The following is a 6,741-nucleotide window of genomic DNA, read 5'->3' as shown; positions in this document are numbered from 1 at the left end:
ATATTAATACAATGCTTCTCCATTTGCAAGCATGGCTAGGTGTACTCAATTGTCGTCACCGATTCAGTTGTATGCCCGAAGTTAGGTTAGATCCACAGGTTGCCACTTATATCATGGATGCGGGGTTGGGTGGGCTACTTTGCGTGCCATATATAGATCTCAACCATGCATTAATCATAGCGTTGGTAGAGAGATGGCGGCTAGAAATGCACTCATTCCACTTGCCTCATGGTGAGATAACAATCACGTTACAAGATATGGAGGTTATTATGGGGATACCTGTAGAAGGCTTGCCGGTGGTGGGAAAAACTAAGCTGGAATGGGGTGACATATGCAAAAAACGTGGCTGTGTTGTATGGGACAAGGTTAAAACTATGTTGACTTGAGACAATGTTTAATGACCCTTTACCAGCTGATGCCACTAGCTTGCAAGTGCAGCAGTACTCTCGGTATTACATACTAGAGATGTTGGGTGGTATGGTGTTTATGGACAAGTCGGGCGGCCAGATCTTGATCATGTATTTGCAATTCTTGAATCCAATCAGTAATGGCAAGAAGTATAACTAGGGTAGTACAACACAAAGTTGGCTATATAGACACATGTGTAAGGCGTCAAAGACTACTGCGAAGCAGATTGATGGTGCACTACTATTGGAGCAATTGTGGGCGTATGCCAAATTCCCCACATATGTTTGGTGATGAAGCATCCACAGTAGGCACTGCCCTAGGTCCACTTGCTGTTAGAAATGTTTCTTTTGTATACTTACTATTTACATACGCTACTTTTACGCATGGGGATTATGTAATGACTAATATGAAGGTTATGTATGTGATGTTTGCTAGACGGAAAGGGGCTATGTGCACCACAGAACATGCAACACACGTCTTAAGCACTTATCGTATGTCACTTGCTTCACTACGGCCAAATCAAGTATCGTACCTTTGCTGGGAACCGCGTTGGCTAGTATTTGTTCTACTTATGATTTGCTTGCATCCTAACTATCAATAAACATTTTTTTATATTGGAGTTAAACTTTTTAGAATAGAGATACTTTTTTGTATTATATATTGTTCCCATTCTTTACATTTTTCTCTAACTAAATCTGTACTATCTATAAGAGAATTCTCATTTTTGGACTGGACTTTTATGTGGTTCAAAAATATCTCTAAACTATACATTTAACAGGGAAAAAACTTGAGGACAACCCGATAAAAATATATATATACCTCTCCTACTATTCCATGTCTTCAAAACAAACTTATATAATTTTTTTTTTTAAGGAAAATTATGTAGCTACACATAATATGGTTGTTTGCCTTTGTTGGATTATTGTAGATTGTGTGAGAGCTGTATGAGTCGGTGATAGGTTCCCTGCCTGCATATTGTACTATAGGCCAACACATATGAAGGTCTACTGTGTTGCTTTTACATTTTTTGGACATTAAGGGCCATCACCACAAATGTGTCCTTCGACAATTTGGGATGAAGTAGGGTGTATTGGTCAATGTTCATACTTCTATTGATTTGCACAATATAAAACTCTAAGGGAAGAATGAAAAAGATTGGTTTGTAAAAGTAGTCAATGTATCAACCTTTAAGGGGGAGATGAGTTACGATGATGAATATTGGAGTGGTTTCATCGCATCACTCGATGCTTTATTACAAAAGAGACCTCGTATTGGGACACTTTGGTAAGTTTACAGTGTCCCTTCTATTACAAATGTCCTCTGGTTAGCATAGTTTAGTTCAACTTATTAACACTACTTTTGTATATTGACAGGTTAAATCACATATGAAGATACTAGTGAAGTGCCATCCAAGTTTCGCGATCCACACTGAGTGTATGAATGCCTTAAAAGCTGTTGAAGAGCTTAATTAGTTGTACTTGGACAATACACATGATGCAAGCAACACAAGCAAACCAATTGCAAGGTGTGGCCATCAAGTTGGTGGGCGTTGAGGGCATTAATTTGGTCATGGCCAAACACCCGATCATGACCACACCATGGAGGAGGCAAGTCGATCATTAGATGAGATGTTGTTTGACATTGATTATGACATGGGCTGCGATGACATCAGTCCACTGCCATCCATGGCACACGATAATGCAGGTCTATCCCATAGGTTTGCCTATGAGGACTTATGTTAGTCCCCATCCATGGTTTGCGATGATACTTGCCCACCTATATCCTCTACTACATCTCCCCTGTCCACCACCCATACGTCTTCCCCACCGACCATTGGTGCTACCCCAACTGATGTACATGGTAGTGAAGACATGATATTCGTGCCCAATCCTGGGTGACCCACCCCTAAGTTTGTGCATACTGAGTTGAGCCAGGTTGAGAAACTCCCCAGCCCCCCACCAGAGTCTTTACACCTTGAGGAGATACAGGGTGAACACATTAAGTAGGTTGAGGATCGGCCACAAAGGATGCAAAGGACACGAAGACAAGCTCCTAACAGCGAGACTGGAGATGGTACTATACTTTGAATCATACTAAGTAGATATACATCTCTTTATAGTTAAAAGATTTGCATATTTATATTTGCTTGTGTTCTTTTCAAGCAAGGTGAGATCAGTCAAGGAACTAGTGAGAAGAAGAAAACATGATTGATTTAAGTTGATTGTGTTTGTAATTAGGCAGCCCAGATATTTGTAAAATTCTGGGCTTCTCTTTCCTTTACTGCATTTCTTCCTAGTACACTCCAGTTGTATGTTTAAAGTTCTTAGACATGTTGGGTCAGTGTTTTGATAAATTCTTGAAGTTATTTAATTAGAGAAGTCTTTTACTTACAAAATTAGAAGATTCTTGCAAAACTAATATCTAACTTCTGCCTGTGAATATTCATATCTTTGTTGTTTCTGATTGTTTTGGGTTTATGGACTAGACTTCTCTTTGTTTGGTATAGTAGACTTTTGTTAAAAGATGCAAGATTTAATGGCTTAGTAAGTTACAGTTATGGATTTCATAAGATATGATAGAGTATGCATATAAGATTGTTTACAGATGTAGCTTCAGTGATTTCCTTGACACATTTCCTAGCAATTTTGCACTTATCAATAAAAATTTCCTAGCAAATTTGCGACTCATAGTTGTCACCTAGTCTAACCTTGGTAATTCAACTATCATCAAGTTCGGAGTTCATAAATTAATTGGGAAGATATACAAATAATTCTAGAAATGATAAATAGTATTTGGATGGAAATATTGATGCTTAACCCATGGACTGAGACTCTTCACTCATGTAAATATCTCTCATTCCTGTAGAAGAAACTATAACTCTATAAGTAAATCAGTTTTGGTCGTGTACATCTAAATCTTGTTTGTAATTGTTATTATAGTTTTAATTTTGGGGTGCACTGACTATGCAATTTGAGGTGACTTTGCAAAAAGGAGACTGTTTGCATTTAAGGGAAAACTGTAAGTATCTTCTTTGAATACCTGCTTCCTATTTTCCTAGTGTCATACCATTGATACTTCATGAAACTCATCTTATCTGTTTCAGATTTCATATCTTCAATCATAAAAGAGCTTGAAAATATGATTATTTTTGTTAAAAAAAAAACAAAGAGCTTGAACAATTGATAATAACAATATGGACAATATATATAAGTCAAGGAAGTGATAATTAAACTCTCTTTACTCAAAAGTTCTTGTGCAATTTTTTCATTTTTCATGCTAGGGATTATTAATTTCAATTATTTCTTGCCATAATGTTTTGTTCCAAGCCGTTATTATTTATATAGTAGCATGGCATTATTTTGCTAATTGATAATCCCTAATTGGTGGACATTATACACTCTTACCTTTTAATTTTATTAACAACTATTATGAGGAGGATCTGTTTTATATAATTTTTTTTGGTTCTCTTACCATGGAATCCTTTTCCTTTTCAGTGTTGTTCATCTATTTAGCTTACAATTAATTTTTGTTTGACTCTCATATGCATTTGTCAAAGTGTCTCCTCCATTGCCAACACCTCTGTCAGGAAAGAGTTATAGCGATCAAATTTCACTCTTCCAAAAGGAAAGAAGAGCAATTGGATGCCCCTCATTTTTATGGTTCCTTTCATAATTTTCTATCGAGGTGATATATCTATCTTAATTGTTGGAATAGTTTTGTCCATTATATAAGCAGCATTTGTTTTTACCTTCTTCTTGTCATATAAGATATCTTGATTGTCTTTGAGGTAATATTCTAGCCTTTTAATAACGAATTGACTGCTGCAAGCAAACTGTAGGTGATCTTAGTTCTTTGTATTTGTATAGAGCCAATCCTAGTTTGTGTTTACTTACCATGTATAAATACAATGAAAGCACCAAAAGTGGGGAGTCCAAGAATGATTGATGTGGTGAGGAGACAAATTAAATAAAATTCATATTCCTAAAGAATTATGAAAACCATATTAGCCTGAATAAGTAGCTACACCGATGAAGTTTCTGTAATAATTGATCTTGCTTGAAATTAAAATCATCTGCAGGTACCATGCTTTTTATAATGGATGACTAGTACTCGAAGAATGTTGCTGGATCATCATCATGGGTTTGATTATGTAAGGCACAGACATACAAGATAGATAAATTTAAGCAATTATGTTTCAAATATATTAGTTTCATTTTATTGTAATTAGTGATATCATGATCTACAACTTTCATATATTCATAGCTGAAGACCTTATATTTTATTCAACTGAGAGTAAAAATAAACTTTCTTATTAAGCTGCAGCCTTTCTTGAAAACTTTCCATTGATAATACTGCTTCTTTATCCCTAAAAACAACCATCAAGATATGTTTCATGTTAGGACTTGATGATGCCAAAAATCGTCAGTAAGTCACACAGTCCTCACATGCTCGAGGCAACACCTACGCAACATAGAAAAAGAAAACCTTAAGAGAATACCGGTGTGGTACCAGCCAAATACCCTCTAAAGGTCAAGTTAGAGAGTGTTCATAACTTTGGAGTGCCAAAGCTGGAGTAAATTATGCGTACCTTGTTTTCTGAGGGCTTGGGTTTTTTTATAGTAGTGGAGAACTGACTCCCATTTCTTGAGCAAGAAGATATTTTCTTATGGGGAAAATCCTAATAAATGTACATATTTTATGGGATTCTTCCCATATAGGGATTCCATTAATTGTAGGGCCCATGTCATTTCCATTTGGGATTCCTTGGAGTTTACCTAAGCCACAGGGGTGCCACATGGCCTTAATATCCGTCACTCTGGTGTCCATGTGCTTAGAATCCGTCCACTATGGAATTATCCATTTAGTGTGGAATCATCCGTCCACTATGGAACCATCCGTTCGCTGAGGGTTCCATCATCTCGTTCATGCCTTATGAGAACCCATTATTCTAGTACCGTCACTTATGGCAAGCTTGTTTGAACAAGTCTGTCTACCTTATTTTTATCCTCTTTAGGTGCCTCCTCACTCTATGGGTTCGCCGCCTAATTTTAGGATGGATCCGTGGAGTGACGGTTTAACCTTGACTTCAAGACACGCGTTCTAATTGACATGCTAGCCTAGGGCCATTAATGTAATAGGGGCACGTGGCATGTTTTTAGTGGTTAATCGCTCGGACTGAAGCGTCCCTTTGTCTTCCATGCCATTCCCTTTATATATATGTTGCTCATCCCTTTCATTTTTTACTTTTCCCAACCAATTTTTTGATTAGAGAGCTGTCGTCCTCTTCAGCAAACCATTGTACCGTCTAATTGGTGTGAACGTCTACTATAATTTATTTGTCCCCTTGCTTCGCAGCGTTCACCCGTAAGTATCCTTCTCCTTATACTTAATTTCCCCCCTTTTTTTTCTATTATTTACTTAAATATTGCACGCTCATCGCTTGTATGGACCTATAGAGTCTTAGGGTTTTTACCTGTCATGTGTAGGTGACAGATGTCTAGTGAGGCGTCGAGTGAACAATCGTGGGTCCGCGAAGGAGTAGGCTACGATGAGGTGTTTCCATTAGGTCAAGGTGACCTTGGCACCTCCAACAGTGAAAAGGTTTCGTCAACCAACTCTCCTTCCGTGGGGGAAGACGAGGACCTGGATGTGGACGGGTTGGAGAATGATTCCAATGATGGCTTAACTAGTGTTGAACCCCCCATTCAATCCGTCATAGGCCTTGATGGGCTTAGGGAGTTTATCATGATTCCGTTGTGGACAATTAATGACTTCAATTCTTCCATCATAAACACACTTTAATATACTTAGGGAGAAATACCAGATACCCATCAACATACCAATCTGTCTACCCTTTAAATGCGAAAAGTGTTATTATAAGGGTGTTGAAGACGTCGGGGTGTATGAGCAGATGCTGAAAGCAGGCCTAAGATTCCCTCTTAGTGCCCTTCACTGTTGTTTTCTTCAGTACCCTAGACTATCCATCACCTAAATTTCTCCAAATGCCTAGAGAGTCTTCTTGGGTGCAGAAATTCTGTATGGGGTAATGTCCGACGGGGCATGAAGGATGACGGTGGAAGAGTTTTTCAATTGTTACCGTCCGTTTGAGATTACCCAATCAAGGGGCATGTATAGTTTCGTGCCAAGGAGTCCGTTACTTAGGTTAGTATGCGATACTCCTGACTCAAATAGAAACTGGAAGAGTCGTTATTTTTTCATCCAAGGGGATGATAAGATGTGTCATCCCGATGACTAGGAGTATATGCTTGTGGATAAAAGTTGGGGTATAATGCCCTTTTCCATTATGTATTCGTCTGTCTTAGATCTTTATTT

This window comes from Quercus suber, unplaced genomic scaffold (genome assembly GCF_002906115.3).
Source record: "Quercus suber isolate HL8 unplaced genomic scaffold, Cork oak 2.0 scaffold_198, whole genome shotgun sequence".
Lineage (NCBI taxonomy): Eukaryota > Viridiplantae > Streptophyta > Magnoliopsida > Fagales > Fagaceae > Quercus > Quercus suber.
The sequence above is the reverse complement of the archived record's forward strand: the minus strand, read 5'-3'. Positions refer to the sequence as shown.